The 21202-nt window shown below is 38.8% G+C and overlaps 1 protein-coding gene and 1 pseudogene across 1 annotated transcript in view; both read left to right on the top strand.

Moving 5' to 3' along the window:
- Positions 1-21202, top strand: part of DPYD (dihydropyrimidine dehydrogenase) — a 944675-nt gene that overhangs the window by 117441 nt on the left and 806032 nt on the right. The gene's annotated exons all lie outside the window — the stretch shown is intronic.
- On the top strand, positions 12945-14305 carry LOC132541244 (basic proline-rich protein-like; annotated as a pseudogene).

Genomic DNA, 21202 nt, shown 5'->3' with positions numbered 1-21202 from the left:
GGGTGTATATAGATGTTCTCTCCTTGGGTGTACAGATGTTTATAATTGTTAAGTCCTCTTGATTGACTGATCCTCTGACCACTAAGTGATATCCATCCCTATCTTTTAAAATTTTATTTATCTTAAGGTCTATCTTGTCAGATTGAGAATAGCTGTTCCTGCCCCTTTTTTGTGGGCCATTGGCTTGTATGGCAGTTTCCCATCCTTTCATTTTGAGTCTGTGTTTGTCTTGTTGAGTTAGGTGGGATTCCTGCAGACAACATATGGTTGTGTTGTGTTTTCTGATCCATCTTCCTACTCTTTGCCTTTTAATAGGTGAATGCAGACCATTGACGTTTATTTTGATGTTATAGAATGAAGAATTTTATTCTAAAATTGTAGAGTGTTCTGACATATGGCATGTTTATGATGATGTGATAGTTTATAAGAGACCTTTCACAACTTACTGAAGGACAGGCTTGGTGATAGTTGAATCCTTCAGTTATTACTCTTTGACAAAAAAAGGTGATATTGTGTCCTTTGGGACATAATGGATGGAACTGGAGGTGTGGTATTGGGGGTTTGAACATGGTTTGTGCAAATGGTGAAGTGTGTGCTGTGTTGAGTAAAATATCCCTGGCCCTTAGCTTTCTACTTTTATTAAATTTCTTGATCCTATCATATTGATATTTCTTCAGGTTTTAGAAATGGACCATCAGAGAGCTCTTGGAAGTACCCCTTTCTGTATCCAGAAAAATCACAATTATCCTCTTTCTCTTTTTTTTTTCCTTTTTCTGCAGATGAGGACATCTTGTCTTTATCATTTTTGTTTCACTGAGAGGCACAGATTTCATTATGCCCATGGGATGTCTTTTTAGTTTGATTCATGCCACCCAGGATAGGCACAGGGCATCTTAATATCATTTATTATCATTTACTATTAAGGTATGAGAGACTTTTTGAATAACCACTATGCTATCTACCCCTGCCCAGTATAATTAATTAATTAACATAGAAGCAGTGAAAGAAACCACAGCACCAAACTTTATTCGGTGAAGTAGAAGCTTTGTGCTGAATATCTTTAGATTATGTAAAATCTGAAGACAAAAACATGTCTCCACTTTTCTAGATAATGTTAATGCAGATGCTCTAGTACATATTACTGGAGTTCAGCTTTAAAAATATATGTTAAACACTAGGAAAATGACATATAAAATATATAAATGTATTTGATTATATAGTCTCTGTAATTAAGCACGTAATTTATATATTATAAATATATGCAGAAGCACATGTGTATGCAAACAGGCAACCACATGTACATACTTGTACATACATTTAGTATAATCTGTTTACTTCATAAGATGGGAACATTACTGTTTTCAAAGGTTTTGTAAAAGCAACATTTTTTAAAAAAGAAAAATCATTTAGTTTGTGACAGGTTATAGGTACTATAATTTTTTTTAACTGCCTGTGGAGAATAAAAGAAAGCTTTATATTCTCAGTAAGTTAAATAAAACCAAATAATATATTTAAGGCAAATGCTTCTGGATTATTTATTTTTATGTGTTTTGTAGCAATTAACAATATGAATTTGGACCTGTGTTGAATTACAATCACTTTTTTCTGCTGTGAACTTGAAATAAAATCTGAATGTAAGGAATATTATTTATCAGTCATAAATTTTGTGAACCAACAGTACAAATCATCTCAGACACAGGCTAATTCATTTTATAAAATGCAGTATGATGTTTATTAATCTCAGCATTAGTTAACTTGCGTGTGCTATGCACTATACAATACTTACTTTAAAGTAGTATCCTGAAATAACTCAGTTTTACAAATGCAATTTTATGACAATTTGATATTTGTGATGATTGAACCATTAATGAAAATGCTTTATTGGTATTTTTATTTAAAATAACAAAATTGGAAACAAATAAAAGGTATTTTTCCAAGGTGAAAATATCTTTTCCTTTAACGAGCTTTAAAAGACCATGTACAAAAGACTTGGAAGGAGGGGGTACAGCTTTTACTTTACTGCAAATAAAAGAGAAATGTGAAGACTTACTTTAAAATGCTTATCATTTTAGATACAGACTTTGAATGAGCAGCTAATAGCTAAAATTATTTAGGAGATAAAAATTGGTACTGTGAGGATTAGCTTTAATTTTAAGTATCCATAATTGAAGTGCCACATTATGATTTTAATGTTATGATAATCTTGTTAACAAGCTGTTGTGTATATACTATCATATTTTAATGCAGTTGCAAAGCTTAAGTAAACCATAAAGTAAATTGCTTTTTGAATCAGCCTTTTAGAAGTGGAAAATTAGTGGTTTACATGTTTTGAATGCATGTTTTATAATTATTTTGGCATTTTTCTACAACTTAAGATGAATAATAGAATAGGTTAAAAGATAGTACATTATTAGTTATAAGTATATTGGTATCTTTTGTTATTGGCCATTCTGACTAATTTGGATTCATTTCACATCTACTCCAGTAGAAGGAATTATATTGTTTTTTTTCTGTAATAGTTTTCCCTTCAGAAATAGTAGAAGATTGCAGCATAATTATGATATTTAAAATTTTTGGGGGGGAGATGATTGTTTAGGGTACAGTAGCTAACACATTGGTACAATTTCTTATCTCTCGTGACAGGTGTCTGCAAATCATCCTCATCTATTGAAAGGGCTAAGTTATTATGTATTTTTATTATTTTTAAATACCATGAGATCACATAAAACACATTTTTTATTTCTTTAATTTTAAAAATCTCTCTCTCTTGCTCCTTCTCTCTCTCTCTGTCTGCGAAGCTCTGGCTTATAGTGGTGATAGTGATTGAACCTGAGACCTTTGGTTATACTCATGCATGCAAGTCATTATTTTGCATAACCAGTATGCTATCACTCCAGCCCTAATGAATACTAGTTTTTTGCCCAGAGTTTCTTTATCTATTATAATATGTACTAAATATATTTAGTAATATATATAATATATAATATATATACTAAATATATATAAATAAATATTTTATTTCCTGAAACCACTGTTTTACATTAACAAATATGATTTAGAATGAAGTCTGCAACTGCAGTCATAAAAGTTCCAATATAAAACAAACATGAGGGCAGGGATAGATAGCATAATGGTTAAGAGACTCTTGTGCCTGAGGCTCTGAAGTCACAGGTTCAAGCCCCTGCGCCACCGCAAACCAGGGCTGAGCTCTGGTGTTTTTCTCTGTATCTCTCTCGGCATCTCTCTCAAAAATAAAAATATTTATAAAAACAAACAAACATATGTTGGTCACTGAATCAATTAGCATTAATATTTTTATAATGAAAATGTGGACCAGTCATGAAATAACCACCTATACGAAGACATAGTGTAGTGTTTTACATGAATTTACCAAAAAGTGGTACCTAAAATATATTCCAGTACTTTCATTTACTATGATGTTTTATAAATAGAAGAATACATTGCATCCCCTAGGATACATACATGCTAGCTGATGTTAATTGGAAAATACTGATTATGATATTTTGGGGTTCCCTTTCCAGGTTTAATATAATTTTCTTAAAGACATAATGCTAACAAGATTATAAGTTTGTAGGGGTAGAGTTTGGTACTGCATCCACAACCAAATTTCTGCATCCCCATCGTGTTCCACAGTGATTATCACCATAGTTCTAAGTTTTAGAGACACTTTGATAATGGCTTCCCCTCCTCCTCCTACTTCCTACTCCATTTTCTTTTTTTCCCTTCTCTTTCCCTGCTTCCTTCTTATCTTCCTTCTTCTTCTAGCATTTGCCCTTCTTCCGTAGCCAGTCAACAGCATCAGGTTGAGCCTGATGTAAAGTTTTGAGACCTCCTTTGAATCTGGAGAGGTGGCAGTCGTTGACTATGTGGGTCATAGTCTGTCTGTAGCCGCAGGGGCAGTTCGGGTCGTCTCTGGCTCCCCAGTGATGGAACACAGCGGCGCACCGGCCATGGCCTGTTCAATAGCGATTGAGGAGGGCCCAATCATAACGTGCTAGGTCAAAGCCGGGTTGACGCTTGCAGGGGTCTGTGATGAGGTGTTTGTTCTTTACCTCAGCTGACTGCCAACTCTGTTTCCAAGAGTCTGGAACAGAGAAGTTCAGTGTAGGCGTAGGGGACCAGATTGGGTGACGAGACGTCAAGCGTTGGACAGGGTGGGCGAAGATATCCACGTATATTGGCAGGTCCGGTCGAGCGTAGACGTCGTGGGAAATGAACTTAGATGATGCCGCATCCCGACGAATATCTGGCGGGGCGATGTTGCTAAGAACTGGCAGCCATGGAACCGGGGTGGAACGGATGGTTCCAGAAATTATCCTCATAGAGGAATATAATTTGGAATCGACCAAGTGGACATGGGGGCTACGGAACCATCCTGGGGCACAGTATTCTGCAGTGGAATAGCATAATGCCAGAGATGATGATCGTAGTGTGGCAGCGCTCGCGCCCCATGAGGAGCTGGCCAGTCTTGCAATGATGTTATTCCTCGCGCCCACCTTTGCTGCAGTTTTTTTTTTTCCTCCAGGGTTATTGCTGGGCTCGGTGCCTGCACCATGAATCCACCGCTCCTGGAGGCCATTTTCCCCCCTTTTTGTTGCCCTAGTTGTTGCAGCCTCGTTGAGGTTATTATTGCCATTGTTGACGTTGCTTTGTTGTTGGATAGGACAGAGAGAAATGGAGAGAGGAGGGGAAGACAGAGAGAGAGGGGAGAGAAAGATAGACACCTGCAGACCTGCTTCACCGCCTGTGAAGCGACTCCCCTGCAGGTGGGGAGCCGGGGGCTTGAACCGGTTTGCTGCAGTTTTTATGAGATGTTTGTGAAATGACAGAGTGCGATCGAGAGTAACGCCAAGATAGACTGGCTGGGCTTCATGCCGGATTCTCGTATCGCCAAGCTGCACATTAAGCTCATGCAAGGTTGAGGCATGGTGTAGATGGAAAACAGATGATACCGTTTTTGCAGTGCTAGGGATTAGTCGCCATTTTTTACAGTAATCAGATATCAGAGACATGTCTTTCTTCCTTACTTCTGTCTTCTCCCTTCTCCTCCCTCTCCTTCCTTTTATTTTCCTTGCAAAGTAATGTCTTTTGATATTCTATATTCCATATATATATATATATATAAATAATCTGATAGTTGTCTTTCATCTTCTTGTTTTGCTAAATAAAATTATTCCTTTTATAATGCATAATAGTATTTCACTGCATACATATTTTTTTGGGTGGTGGGAATTGTGTGGAGTTGTACCCCTCCTACCTTATGTTTTTGTTCATTAATCCTTTCTTAAATAAAAAATTTAAAAAAATATTTATTCCCTTTTGTTGCCCTTGTTGTAGTTATTATTGTTGTTGTTATTGATGTTGTCATTCTCAGGACAGAGAGGAATGGAGACAGGAGGGGAAGACAGAGGGGGAGAGAAAGACAGACACCTGCAGACCTGCTTCACAGCCTGTGAAGCGACTCCCCAGCAGGTGGGGAGCCTGGAGCTGGAACCTGGGTCCTTGCGCTTTGCGCCAAGTGCGCTTAACCTGCTGTGCTACCACCGGACTCCATATATATATATATATAATATATATATATATATATATATATATATATATATATATATATATTTTTTTTTTTTTTTACCTAGTCTTCTGTTTGTGAGCATTTAGGCTGTTCCTGTATTTTGGCAATTATGAGTAATGCAGCAAGAACACTGGTGTGCATGTGTCTGTTAAGATTAGTGGTTTTCTAATATAGGGATATATGGCTGGGAGTGATGCTGCTTGTTCATAAGAGATTTCCATTCCGATTTGTTGAAGGCTTCCTCACACTGTTTTCCAGAGGGGCTGCATTAGTTTCCATTTCCACCAAAAATGTAACAGAGTTCCTTTGTCTACCTTATTGCCAACACCTGTGATTTTATATCTTATTTATGTATGCCATTTTCATAGGTGTGAGGTAGGATCTCAATGTAGTTTTAATTTACATTTCTCTAATAATAAGTGAAGTGGGTCATTTCTTCAATTTGTCTGTGGGCCACATGTATATCTTCTTTAGAAAACTGTAGTTGCTGCTTTGCCATATGTGTTAACCAGGTTTGACTCTAGTTCCACTAGATTAAAGGAAAAGTTTGATGTTGTTTATTTAACTCTCTCCCGCCTCTTTGTCTCTATCTAAAACAACAACTGACATTTTCAGATCTTTTGCGGCCTTTTCAATGGTTACTGTTATTGTTGTTAAGCTTCTTTGTAGATGTTTGGTATTAATCTTTTTTCAGATGTGTGATGTGCAAGCATCTTCTTCCTATTATTGAGTTGCCTTTCTAGCCTTGTGTAGCTGACTTTTTAAAAAGTGTTTTTATTTATTTGTTATTGTACAGAGACAGAGAGAAATTGAGAAGGGACGGGGAGATAGTTTCTAAGGTAAGAAACAGAGAGACACTGGCAGCCCTGCTTCAGTACTCCTGAAGCTTCCCCCTTGCAGGTGGTGACCAGGGACATGAACCTGTGCATTAGAATGTAAGTACTTAACCAAGAGTGCCATTGCCTGGCCCCTTGTGGTTTTATTCGAATGTGTAGAAGCTTTTTAGTTTGATGGACTATCATTTATTTAAACTTTTTTTTCTTTTTCTTTTTTCAGTTTTCCTTTCCTTTGGGGTTGAATCTTTGAATATATCTGTGATATTAAGACACCCAACATGTTTCAGTGATGTTTCCTTTTTTTTTTTAAAAAAAAAAAATTATTCCCTTTTGTTGCCCTTGTTTTATTGTTGTAGTTATTATTGTTGTTATTGATGTTGTCATTGTTGGATAAGACAGAGAGGAATGGAGAGAGGAGGGGAAGACAGAGAGGGGGAGAGAAAGATAGACACCTGCAGACCTGCTTCACTGCTTGTGAAACGACTCCCCTGCAGGTGGGAATCAGGGACTAGAACCGGGATCCTTAGGCTGGTCCTTGTGCTTTGCACCACGTGCGCTTAACCCGCTGCCGCCCAACTCCTGGTGTTTTCTTCATTGTATTTTTTAGTTTGGCTTTAATATCTAGTTTTTGATTCATTTTGAATTCATTTTAGTGTATAGTTTCATTTTCCTTTATGGGACTATTCCATTCCAGCACCATTTGTTGAAGAGACCTTCTTTGCCCACTGAATGTGTTTGGTTCCTTTGTCCTATATTAGATGAATGTATAGGAGGAGGCTTATTCCTGCTCGCTCTGTTTTGTTTTATTTGTTTGAGTGCCCAATTGTTTCAACACCCACACTGTTTCCATCACTATGTCTTTGTAGATGATGTTTGGAGCGTCATACCTTCATTTTCCCCCTTCATGAGGGCTTTGGAGATTCATGGTTTTTGTGGTTCCACCTGCATTTTTAGATAATTTGATTGGCTTCTGAAAAAAAAATATGATTGGAATCTAACTCCTTCACAAGAATTTTAATCATGAAAGTTTTGCTTCAAAACTTTGTGAAAGTGGGAAGAAAATCAGGAATTCTACACATTAAACTGAAACAATCAGTAAAGGGATCTAGTCAGGAACTCATCTGGCAGAGGACATACCTTGCTATGTTCAACGATTCAGGTTTGAGCCCTGTCATTACATGGACAAACCATATATGATATACAGGAAAGTGCCATAAAAGGTCGAGTAGTGATGTCTTTCCTTCTCTGTCTAAATGAATACAGAATGACGACAACATAGGCCTAATGTCACCAGAAAATCCTAGACGGATGAGATAGTACAATAGGTAGGGTGCCTAACTTGCCACATGAATGGTTCTAGTCCTAACATCACATAGGAGGTATTAGAGCATTGGAGGAAGTTCAAATGCTGTGGGTCAATTCCTCTGAGTGAAAAAGAAGCACAGAGCAGTGAAAAACCACATGTGCAAGGCCTGTACTCTGTGGTGGTGGTAGTTGGGTGGGGGTGCTCAATACTTATTTAAAAATAAATAACTAGTGAACAAATACTTCTAGCTTATAGAAATATTAAGTATTAAGTTAAATGTTTTATGGGATACTCTGAACATATAAATTTTTTTCTTGGAGATGTAAGTTTTTATCTTTATAATTACCTTCTAAGCAACCTAGCAATTTTTTTTTTTGTAGTACATTTTCTTTCATCCCTATTTAAAGCCCATTACTTTGAATGTGAAATAATCAAAATTACTATATTATTTAAGGGTCAAATACAGCATCACTTTTCTTTCTTTTCTTTTGTTTTTTTGTAGAATTGGGTGCATGTCATTGGACAACAGTTGTAATAACTTAGTTGATATTTGTGCTATGTTTCCAAACTGGTTATCTGCCCACTATCTTTCTTTATCTTTCAGAAGAGTTTAGTGTGATTTTTTTTGGGGGGTGAAGAAAAATGATTTACAATAAAGCTAAATTACTTGCTGGTATTATATTTGTCATTGTCACATTTATCCTTCATATTTCATTTTTTTAATTTCATATTCTGTGAGGGAATATTGTCTGAGACATTTCTCACCCGGAGGTAAGAACTGTGTTGAAATTTAAACAATTAAAAAAAGCTGTTCTGTGAGTCCATTTATTTTATTTTTAAGAAAAACAAGGATAAGAAACCTTTGTCACTGTGAAGAAAATAAGTACTAGTTTTGACATAGAATAATAGTTAAATGATTGTACACGATAGAATATATTAAGTAATTTTGTAAAGTGTATTTTAAAAATAGTCTTCCTTTCATAAAATATTGGAACTTTTGGTGTTCTTTTTTGCCTCAGATCTTTAATGCCTTTGAAATAAGATGTTTCTCTCTCTTTCTTCTCAGCTTCTCTCTGTCATATCAAATATAAGGGGGAGAAAAGGAAAAGAGGAAAGTATGGCTGCAAGGAGCAGAGGATATGTTGTGTAGGCAGGAAGATCCAGCTATAACCCTGGTGTTAACTAGAAACAAATCGGGTGGGGTAGATAGCATAATGGTTATGCAAAGAGACTCTCATGCCTGAGGCTCCAAAGTCCCAGGTTCAATCCCTCTCCACCATCATCCAGAGCTGAGCAGTGTTCTGGTTAAAAAAAAAAAGTAATAATAATGAAATTATTATAATAAATAAAGCATTAAACAAACAGAGTAGAGTTTAGATCTTCCATTATGAGATCAGACCATTAATTAAACTAACTTCTTTTGACAAAATTATCCATGAAGCAGAAGATACTATATGCAAACACGATGGACTAGTAACCTTTCATGACACTGCAGATAAAAATTGCAAGCATATTTTGTATACAAGGACACATGCTTTAAACCATATTTTATTTGGTAATAAAATGAATCAGCAGTAACTTTGGGATTTTTAAAATGTAAGATACTTGCTGTTAAACATTTTAAAACTTTTTTCTTTATTTTTAAATTATTTTAGAAATATTTGACTAGTTATATATACACCTGTATTTCTACTTCCAAAAGTAATATTCTTTTTTATTATTATTATTTTTTCCTCCAGGGTTATTGCTGGGCTCGGTGCCTGCACCACGAATCCACCGCTACTGGAGGCCATTTTTTCCTCCCTTTTGTTGCCCTTGTTGTTGTAGCCTCGTTGTGGTTATTATTATTATTATTAATTATTATTATTATTGCCATTGCTGATGTTGTTCGTTGTTGGATAGGACAGAGAGAAATGGAGAGAGAAGGGAAGAGAAAGATAGACACCCGCTGACCTGCTTCAACGCCTGTGAAGCCACTCCCCTGCAGGAGCCGGGGCTTCAAACGGGGATTCTTATCCCCCGCCCCCCCTCCCCCCCTCCTTGTCCTTGCCAGTCCTTGCACCTTATGCCACATGCGCTTAACCCACTGTGCCACTGCCCGACCCCCTCAAAAGTAATATTCTTTGGAACAATGGCTAGTGAAAGTAATTTTAAAACGTGTTTTGAAGAAGGACAACTATGAAATGATTTCATTTATAAGTGGAATATAGAGAATTGAAATACATGAACTTTAAAAAAATATATATATATATTTAAACTCATAAGTACGATCTTGGCAGAACTGTGGTGGTTACCATTGGGCGGGGGGCAGAGATTCGGTAATGGGAGTGGTGTGGGAATTATAACCTATTATTTTATCTTTCCAGTCACTATTTATTTAACCACAACTAAAGAAATATGAAAAAATAGGTAAAAATACCTTTTTTGATTGATGTCTCTTTAATACTTGTTAGTTTATCATTAACATAAAGTAGTAAATCGAAAATTGCTTTGCATTTCTTATGGAATAACAGAAAGCAAGATCATTATAGTAACTTAGTGGTATAAAAAAGAATATTTCTGGTAGGGTAGTCCAATTACAAAATTGTAAACAGGAACACAGAACAATAAAGTGTTTTTTTTTTTTTTTCTATTTGTTTCAGTAAGTTTAGCACAGCAGGAAATACAGCATTTCTCCTGGCTGGTGTGTCAGATCTGCAGTTGGAAATGTAACTGCAAATGGGAGCTACTTTAAAGACATCATATATAAGCTAATAACCTTTACCATATAAATGAGATAATTATACTACTTTTAATATTTTAATTTGCTCTTGTTATAATAATTTTTACACAGAAAGTTTTTAAAAAATAATGTATTTCTTTGAAAACTCTAACAAACCTATATACTGAAGACATGTATGTCGGAACTAAATGTCAAGTTTTTTAAATGTTGCTTTGCTTTTATTGATTTTCTTTTTCTTTGGCAGATGTCTGTTTACTTGAATATGTATTATATGTATTGAGGCATTGGTTTAGATCAAGGAGAGAAAGTGTTATCGCAGATGTAACTTAGAAAAAAGTGGGGTAGCCAGCAGGTTAAGCACAGGTGGCCGCGAAGCACAGGACTGGCTTAAGGATCCTGGTTCAAGTCCCTCCTCCACCTGCAGGGTTGTTGCTTCACAAGTGTGAAGCAGGTCTGCAGGTGTCTATCTTTCTCTCCCCCTTTCTGTCTTCCCCTCCTCTCTCTATTTTTTTCTCTGTCCTATCCAACAACAACAATAACTACAACAATAAAAAATCAAGGGCAACAAAAGGGAATCAATCAATCAATAAATAAATAAATATTAAAAAAAGAAAAAAGTGAAAAAAACTGGATACCGTATGCATTAGAATTAAAATATATATTTTTTTATTGCTTGTGTGAGTGACACACAAAAGCACTATAGTGTCATTTATTTATTTTTTTAAGATACAGACGGTTGAGAGAAAGTGAAAGTGAAAAGACTGCAGCATCAAAACTTCCTTCAATGCAGTGAATGCAGTGGTGGCTGTGCCAACCTGCATTGCACATAAGGCAGAACAGCACATTACCTAAGTGAGCAATTTTGCCAGCACTGCGATGATGATTTGGTTATGGTGTGGTCATCCTCTTTGTCTTCCTACCCATGCCCCCAAATCCAGCTTCAGCTTCTCAAGTGGTGTGCTTCACTACTGAGATAGCTTTCTCCGTCCCCCAGCAGGAATTTTTTTTTTTTTTTAATCTGAAATCATTTTATGAGCATGCCTTGGGTGGTAGCTTGAGTGGGTGAAAATATGTGGGATTTTATTTTGTGGAATTTTGAAATTTGTGAAAAATTAATTTTTTTCCTCCTAAATGTCAGATTCTTAAGTTTCAGAAACATCAGCCACAGCAAAAAAGGATAACTAGAAGAGCTTGGATTTCCAGACTAAAGTGGTTTATGATCCTCTAAATCAGAGTCTTGGATTGAAACTTGAAAAGTAAAGCATGATCTTGATAGCAGAAGTATTGGAAGAATATATCTGAAATACCCAGAGGACAAATGAAACTTTAAGTAGTTGAGGTTTTTAATAGGGTCATTGTATTTTTATTGCACAAAACTGAGGTTTTTACAGAAGTGAAGATGGCTTAGCATCTGTGCTTAGTGATTCCTGGTAGCATGGGGGCATTGTACATTATGCAAATGAGAAGACTATGGAATGAGTCTAGAAAAAATGTTTAGTTTTGCCCTTTGACATCTTGGCAGGCCTTATTTAAGAAGAAAGATTTGTCTTAATTAAGGCTTATGTTCATAACTGTATAGTTTTAAAAACCTGAAAGAATTCACTAAGAGCCAACTGTCAAATTGTGCTGCATCCAACTACACATTTATCTGGAAGGTGTTTTAGTGCCAAACTTCTGAAATGTGTATTCTGAAAAGTGTGGCTCTCTGTCTTTGCTGACCAGTCATGTTTCAACTCATCATAGTCAGACTTCTTTGTGTATTTAATTTTTTGTTATTTTCCTTTTAGAAGTAAAATCTCATTTGTCATATTAAAATTTTTTAATTTGTTTTCCTTACTGCCATTTGTATGCTGCTTAATTCTGGAAGAAAGGAAAGGAACCTATTAAATTTCTATGAAGGATCAAGCACAACAATTCAAACAAACTCATCTGTATGACTATCACAAAGTAGAGAATTAAGTAATAGGAAATAAAAAGAGGAAGGGGATTGGATATGGAGCTCTGAGGGTGGGCGTTGTGTGGAAATATATCCTTCTTATTCTGTAGTCTTGTCAATATTTCCATGTTATAAATAAAAAATAAATAAATAAAAAATAAACATAAGAGGTTCTATCCAGTACAACTACATCAATAGCAACAACAGCTACTACAACAATAAAAAAAAAGATAAGGTGGAAGAACTGATGTGCAAGATGCTGTGTGTCTGTTTAAAGATCATTTGAAATGATTGTAAATAGAGCGTAAACCAGTAAAAACAGTGGATAACTAAATAAATCAGTAAGTTTTGGAAGAATCAATAATAATGATAATAGTAATAATAACAGTAAGTGTAACTTGTTATTTTGCATATAATTAAAAACTCCCCAGATATTTACAAATACATTTTTGCTCATTCCTTCTCCCCCTCCCCTCTCCCCTCTCCCCTCCCCCCTCCCCTCTCCCCTCCCCCCTCTCCCCTCTCCTCTCCCCTCTCCTCTCCCCTCTCCTCTCCCCTCCCCCTCTCCCCTCCCCTCTCCCCCTCCCCTTTCCCCCTCCCCCTTCTCCCTTCCCCCTCCCCTTACCCCTCCCCCTCCCCTCTCCCCTTTCCCCCTCTCCCTCCCTCCCACTTCCCCCTCCCCCCTCTCACCTCCCCCTCCCCTCTCCCCTCCCCCTCCTCTCTCCCCTCCCCTCCCCCCTCTCCCCTCCCCTCCCCCCTCTCCTCTCCCCCCTCTCCCCTCCCCTCCCCCCTCTCCTCTCCCCCCTCTCCCCTCCCCTCCCCCCTCTCCTCTCCCCCCTCTCCCCTCCCCCTCCCCTCTCCCCCTCCCCTCCCCCTTCCCCCTCCCCCTTCTCCCTTCCCCCTCCCCCCTCCCCTCTCCCCTTTCCCCCTCTCCCTCCCTCCCCCTCCCCTCCCCCTTACCCTTCCCCCCTCTCCCCTTCCCCCTTCCCCCTCCCCCTCTCCCCCTCCCCCTCTCCCCCTCCCCCTCTCCCCCTTCTCCCTTCCCCCTCCCCTTACCCCTCCCCCTCCCCTCTCCCCTTTCCCCCTCTCCCTCCCTCCCACTCCCCTCCCCCTTCTCCCTTCCCCCTCCCCTTCCCCCTCCCCCCTCTCACCTCCCCCTCCCCTCTCCCCTCCCCCTCCTCTCTCCCCTCCCCTCCCCCCTCTCCCCTCCCCTCCCCCCTCTCCTCTCCCCCCTCTCCCCTCCCCCTCCCCTCTCCCCCTCCCCTCCCCCTTCCCCCTCCCCCTTATCCCTTCCCCCTCCCCCCTCCCCTCTCCCCTTTCCCCCTCTCCCTCCCTCCCCCTCCCCTCCCCCTTACCCTTCCCCCCTCTCCCCTTCCCCCTTCCCCCTCCCCCTCTCCCCCTCCCCCTCCCCCCTCCCCTCCCCCTTCCCTCTCCCCTCCCCCTCCCCCCTCCCCCTCTCTCCCCTCCCCTCCCCCTCCCCCCTCCCCCTCCCCTTCCCCCTCTCCCCTCCCCCTCCCCCCTCCCCCTCCCTCCCCCTTCCCCCTCCCCCTTCTCCCTTCCCCCTCCCCTCCCCCCTCCCCCCTCTCCCCCTCCCTCCCCCTCCCTCCCCCTCCCTCCCCCTCCCTCCCCCTCCCTCCCCCTCCCCTTCCCCCTCCCCCTTCCCCCTCCCCCTCTCCCCCTTCCCCTCCCCCTCCCTCCCCCTCCCCCCTCCCCTTCCCCTTTCTCCTTCCCCCTCCCCCTTCCCCCTCCCCTTCCCCTACTCCCTCCCCCTCCCCCCTCTCCCCCTCCCTTCCCCTTCCTCCTTCCCCCTCCCCCACCCCCTCCCCCTCCCCCCTCTCCCCCTCCCCCGTTCCCTCCCCCTTCCCCCTACTCCCTCCCTCCCTCTCCCTCTCCCCCTCCCCCTCCCCCCTCCTCTCCCCCTTCTCCCTCCCCCTCCCCTAGGAGGCTAGGAGATTTGCATTGGAAGCATGCAGTGTTTCAATTAGTGAATTCAAAAGAAATGCAATTAATTGTTTTCCCCTCTTTTTTATTTGTAATTTATAGTGGATTACAGTACTGTAAGGTAAGAATTAGTTCTACATCACACCACAGCACAGCACAGCACACCACACACCACACCCACCACCATAGTTCTGTGTCCCCAGCATCCCACCTCCCAGAAATAAACACCATAGTTTTCACAAAGTATTAGAAACAATTTGTTTGCTTTTCTATGCTTATTTTTAGATGAAGTCCACTTCTAAGATGACAACATGATTCTCTCTAGTCTTGGCATATGAATTTTCTCTCTTCCAGTGGAATAATTCTAAACTACTGGGATAAAACACTTAAATTACGCTTACTTGAAATTTAATTTTCCATGTATTGATTTTGAAACGCGAGTTATGATAAGTCGTTGAGGTTAAGTAGTTTTATGTAATTTTAAGAAACTGGATTAAAGTTTTCTTGGGGAGAACTACGTGGGGTGCGTATTGAGATAAATCTGGAGAAATGGGTCAGGCTGGGATAGAAAGCAAAATCATGGGAGTTGGGCGGTAGCGCAGTGGGTTAAGTGCAGGTGGCACAAAGCACAAAGACAGGCATAGGATCCCGGTTGGAGCCCCAGGCTCCCCACCTTCAGGGGAATCGCTTCACAGGTGTTGAAACAGATCTGCAGGTGTCTATCTTTCTCTCCCCATCTCTGTCTTCCCCTCCTCTCTCCATTTCTCTCTGTCCTATCCCAACAACAAATGACATCAACAACAATAATAACCACCACAAGGCTACAACAACAAGGGCAGCAAAAGGAGGAAAAATGGCCTCCAGGAGCAGTGGATTCATGGTGCAGGCACCGAGCCCCAGCAATAACCCTGGAGGCAAAACAAACAAACCAACAAACATGTTTATATCATGTTATGATGGGCCACCTACCTTTGTTATATCAGACAACTAGCATGAACTTGCAGAAAGTGATTTTTTTTTTTGGATGACAGCTTTTTTAATCAATTGTTCAACTTTTCCTCTTTTGATGATTTCTTAGGCACAACACCAACTCCAGATAACAGCAGATTTTCCTTCTTAAATTCATCTTCTTAAGCAAAATTCTTTTAAAATGTCTGGTATCTTTTTTTAATACCTCAGAGCTGCATCACTATCAGCTGCTTGCATGATTTTCATTGAATCGTGTGTTTGTATGTGTGCACTTATCCTTCATAAGGCATTGATAATATAGTAATAATTTCAAATGAGGAGAAAGAAAAGAGCAAAGTAAGTGTACTACATTTCTTTGATTTTTTGTGTTTTCTCCTTTCAGTTGCTTACAAAGAAGAAAGCTCTCTTACTAAATGTAAACTAGTAATTCGATCATTACGTGGTATTCATTTGAACTACTACAGTCTATAGATAATGGAGACAGTGAACAGAGAACTTCTTTGGTAACCCATGCAGTTTATCCAAGGGCAGTTGCTTTGTTTGTTATGTGTGTTTAGATAGAAACTTTCCCCTGTATAATCAGCTTGCTGTTGCCCATTTTACTGCTAAGCATTCCTTCTCTATGTTACCAAGGGAACAGCTTATGGCTGATGCTTACAGTAGTGCCACAAATTAATTTCACAGTTATCAGGATATAGAACGATAATAGTAGCATGAGCTACTGTGAAATTACCATTGTTCCCATGGAGTTACAGTGTAATGATTACTTTTGTGGTAACTAAGCAAATAATTCAAATCATTATTGCTGGCAGTTCTCTCTCCTCTATCCTTTCTTCTCTCTGAGTTTCTCCTTCTATCCCAATATTTCTCTCATTTGTTAGTTCAGAATCTTGCTTTTTTCAAAAGTACCAATATAGAGTGGTTTGTTATTACTATTATTGTCATCTATATATCATTTTTTTTCCTTTTTCTTATAGAGACATAGAGAAATAGGGGGGATAGAAAGAGAGATTTGGGGGTCAGGTGGTAGTGCTGGGGGTTGTGCACATGGTGCAAAACAAGTGTAAGGATCCTGGTCCGAGTCCCTGGCTCCCCACCTGCAGAGGGGTCGCCTCACAAACAGTGAAGCAAGTCTGCAGGTGTCTATCTTTCTCCCCCACCCCCATCTCCCCTCCTCCCTCGATTTCTCTCTGCTCTATTCAACAACATCATCATCATCAATGGCTACAATAACAATAATGACAACAACAAGGGCAACAAAAAAAGAGAGAGAGAGAGAGACATCTGTAGTACTACTCCAGGATTCATGATGCTTCCCTTCTGCAGGTGGTAATTGATTAGGAACTTAAACCTAGGTTTTGGTGCATGGTAGAGTAATTTTTATATTAACAACAAGAAAAGGTTAAGTGAACTAGGGTAAGGACTTTTCTGTGTAACTTATGTTCATAATTAGGATATTCACACACAACAAAAGCATATAAGAACTGAGACATAGATTCCCCTAGTGTATTGAAAGCATATATTCAATTTGTGGTTCATGTGGAAGTAGAAATTGTAAAACAGCCCAACTGTGAGAACATCTACTTTTTATAGCACTGGGGAATACTTCTTTGCTGTGGTTTCTTCTTATTTCTTATTTCTTCCTCTTCCTCTCTTTCTTTCTCTCTCTGAAAAAGTTGGCCTGGAGCAGTGAAACCTTAGAAATGATTATATATATATATATATATATATATATATATATATATGTATATATATATATTACAATTAAGTTATACTCTTACCATAATTGGTATATCTTTAATGAGGCTATCACTTTGCAAAATATTGTTCTTGTGTACGTGAGAAAATTTGTTGGAAGATTTAAAAATAATAATAGTAAGCAGAGAGACCAGTTTATATTTCAATTTATTTGAATAGGAAATAGTATTTAATAGTATTTAATTATACATAGTATAAAACATAATGATATTCATAGCAGTAATTTTAATAATCCAATTCTTCAAAATGAAATTTATATTTTATATTGCTCATGCATATGTTAAATAAAATTTAATCATTAAAACAAAAATTAGTAATAGTGTGTAGCACAGTAAAACAAAATAGTAACAAAAATATGTATAATATGCTCATAATTTCAGTAATGACTGGATAAAATTTCATTTCATTTACTGATATTTCTAATAACATTTTCATGATACACTAGATAATTTAAATTTATATAGGATTATTTGCAGTTTTTTCTGTAATTTGCATTATTATTTTTGTCTTTTCATTTTCTCTATTCTTCAACTCCTGTCCCCTATCTGAGAGAGCAGAATTCGATATGAGGGTATGTGTTAGCTACAGAGCTAACACAGTGACTGCTAGTTCATGTGTCTTCTCTTCCCTATTAGTTCTCTGACAGATGAGAGGAATATGTGTAGGTGGGGCTTCTCTTTTTTAAAATTATATTATTTATTTATCATTTGATAGAGACAGAGAGAAATTGAGAGGAGAGGAGAAGTATAGTAGGAAAGAGACAGAGAGACAGACACCTGCAGCCCTACTTCACTGCTTGTGAAACTTTTCCCCCTGCAGGTGGGGGACCAGCGGCTTGAACCTGGGTTCTTGCACACTTAACCAGGTACACTGCCACCTAGCACCTAGTGGGGCTTCTCTTTATTTACCTTAATCAATGAGTGAGAGAAAGCTGGGTCTAGATCTCTGTTGCTGGCACTCCCGTGGAGTGGATCCAGCCAGGGGGTGAGTCATCGACCCTCCCTCACTGGCTCTTAGGGACCACGTGATTCAGAAAGGAGGAATCGGGGAGTATTCTGGTACGAACACTCATTTATTTGGAGATGGGTACAGGTATATATAGAGAGTTAAACAAAAAACATTTTTCAGAAAAACATATGTCAGAAATTACAGGTTTCTTAAAGGTCAGCTTGCCCCTATGGTAGGGGCCTGGTATGACAAGAATTGATGCAGATACATAAAGGTCAAAACGATGAGTCTCCATGATGTAGGCAAGTTAATTATCCAAAGGCATTTGAGAGAAGCATAGGGGTTAAACCAGTAAGGTGAGGTAGAGAAAAGAAAAACAAAGCTTGATATAAATCATAGATATCAAAGGATACAAGGAAATAAGATTTGGGGCTTTTCACTCTCTAGTGTTGGGTGTGTATGATAGAGTGTGTTCTCCTTTATGATCAAAAGGTGAAGTGGATATATCCCTTTGTTAGGATTTGCTATATCATACAACATCACCATAATTTATGTCCTTTTACGTTATTTGTATATAGCTATGCCACCAGTTGCTTCTGTTTCTGATTGGTATTTCTATGGGTAATTGTCTCACCTTGATTTCTGTGTTCTGGTGTGGAAGGCAGATGAATAACATGAATGTACTTGTCCCAATGGCTTCACGTTCAATTGGAGTTTGGATACATTTCCGAGAGGAAATGTATTCTGTGTATGTCCTGGTAGTGACCAAGAGGGCCGTTACTAAATTGTGAGACCAGGCCACCCCATAATCCGGGTCCTAGTCAGGGAATCCTGGGATTCTTTTTTTATTTTTAATTTTTTATTTATAAAAAGGAAACATTGACAAAACCATAGGATAAGAGGGGTACAACTTTGCACAAGTCCCACCACCAAAACTCTGTATCTCATTCACTTTCCTGATAGCTTTCCTATTCTTTAACCCTCCCAAGGTCATTGTGGGATACAGAATGTTGAAGGTCTGCCTTCTGTAATTGCTTCCCTGCTGAACATGGGCATTGACAGGTTGATCCATGGTGAAGCATGAGCTTCATGAGTAGTGAGGCAGGGCTTCTCTCTCTCTCTCTCTCTCTCTCTCTCTCTCTCAATTTCTCTCTGTATACAATAATAAATAAATAAAACATTTTAAAAAGAGAATCTATATATATATATATTATATATATATATTTACTTAATTGAAGGGGTTAATGCTTTCAGTTCAAGTGATTGTCACGTGAGTATAATTTTATATGTACTAGGCCCCCAAAGTTCTTTTTACCCCTTCTTCCTCTGAGTTCCTTGCTTTGATGCCATACATCATGCCCAGTTCATCTTTCACAATTTCATGTGGGTCTGGGATGAAAAGTAGAGCCTCAGAAAGACAAAAGATGTGTTACTGCGAAACTACTTTCTTAATCCTTATCTTTCCTATTAACTTCTTGGTTATCTCTCTATATCCACACCCACCCCGTTTTGCCCATCACCACATCCTTTGTTTTTGATTGATAGTGGGTTCAAAAGATACGGGCAGATGCAAGACACTTTCTGTCTAAGGATACTACAGTTATTATATATGATAGACATAGGTAATACAAAAGAGTAATTAAACAATAGAATTTTTGGAGTTAAGATGACTTTTAGGAAGGTTTCTCTAGGTTCAGCTTTAAACTATTGAAACTGCTAATAAAATTATACCATATTGTATTACTTTCTAAACTGTTAAATGCCATTCTAGCTTTTCCAACATTTTATAGTTTTGGTTATTTGTAGATTTCAACAGATTATAATAATTTTAATTTGTATGCTATAATTGATTTGTATTTTAAATGAATTGCAGTATATTCAGCAGAAATCTGTTGGTCACTTCAAAATGATTTTTAAAAAAATAGTCCATTTAAGGGGCCGGATGGTGGTGCGCCTGCTTGAGTGCACCTGTTACAATGCACAAGGACCTGGGTTCAAGTCTCTGGTCCCCACTTGCAGGGGGAAAGCTTTGTGAGTGGTGAAGCACTGCTGCAGGTATCTCTCTGTCTCTCTCCTTCTCTATCGCCCTCTTCTATCTTGATTTCTGGCTGTCTCTATCCAATAAATAAATAAAGCTTAAAACCATTATTTATTTATTTATTTTTTTGGATAGAGACAAAAGAAAACTGAGAGGGAAAGAGGAGAGAGAAAGAGATATCTGTAGCATTGCTTCACCAACTGTGAAGCTTTCCTTCTGCAAGTGGGGATGAGGGGCTTGAACGAATCTACGTCCTTACATATTGTAACATGTATGCTTATCAGGTACTCCACTGCCTGGTCCCATTATGAAATGATTTTAAATTGCAAAGATGTTTAATATTTCTACTTTTTCAGAAGAAATTTTTATTTTAAATAATTATATATATATATATATTTGCCACCCTGGCTGTTGCTGGCACTCGGTGCACACACTACCAGTCTACTGCTCCTTATCATTATATATTTTTTTCATTTATTTATTTTTATTTGGGGCTAAATGGTGAGATACAGTTAAGTGAAGAAGGAGAGACAGAGAAAATAGAAATCTGAACTATTGATTCACTGTTTGTGAACCTTTCTCCTTGCACATGGGACTGGGTGCTTGAACCCTGGGGCCTTGGGTGAAAATACTACAGTTGGAGAGCTTTTCCTGATGTGGTAAGGGCTGGGTTTAAACCAAGGTTGTGCATATAATAAAACAGGCACATTATACAGGTGACATATCTTGCCAGTCCAAGAACATCTGACCTTGAGTACATTTTTTTCAAATCATTTCTATTGAGAGGTTAATGCTTTATAGTATTATTGTTGATACATGGGTACATTTTCTTATATCTCTGTGAACGTCTTCTGAACACCACAACTAAGATCCTTCACCATCATCATACCTCAAGGTCTTCTTCACCCCTTTCCTACTTCTCTCCCCAGAAACTTTTGTTTTGGTGCAATCCAACCTTTCAGTTCAATTTCTGCATTGTAAGTTCCCTCTCTACCCTTCTTTCTTCTGTTCCACCTTGAAGAGAGATCATTTGATGTTTGTAGTTATCTTTTTGGCCTATTCTCACTTAATATGATGCCGTCAAGTTACACTCAAAATCAGTCAAAGGAGAGGTTGAGTAGTATTCCATTGTGCATATATACCACAGCCAATTACCTG

Source organism: Erinaceus europaeus, chromosome 11, assembly GCF_950295315.1.
Source record: "Erinaceus europaeus chromosome 11, mEriEur2.1, whole genome shotgun sequence".
NCBI classification, from domain to species: Eukaryota; Metazoa; Chordata; class Mammalia; order Eulipotyphla; family Erinaceidae; genus Erinaceus; species Erinaceus europaeus.
The sequence above is the reverse complement of the archived record's forward strand: the minus strand, read 5'-3'. Positions and strand labels throughout refer to the sequence as shown.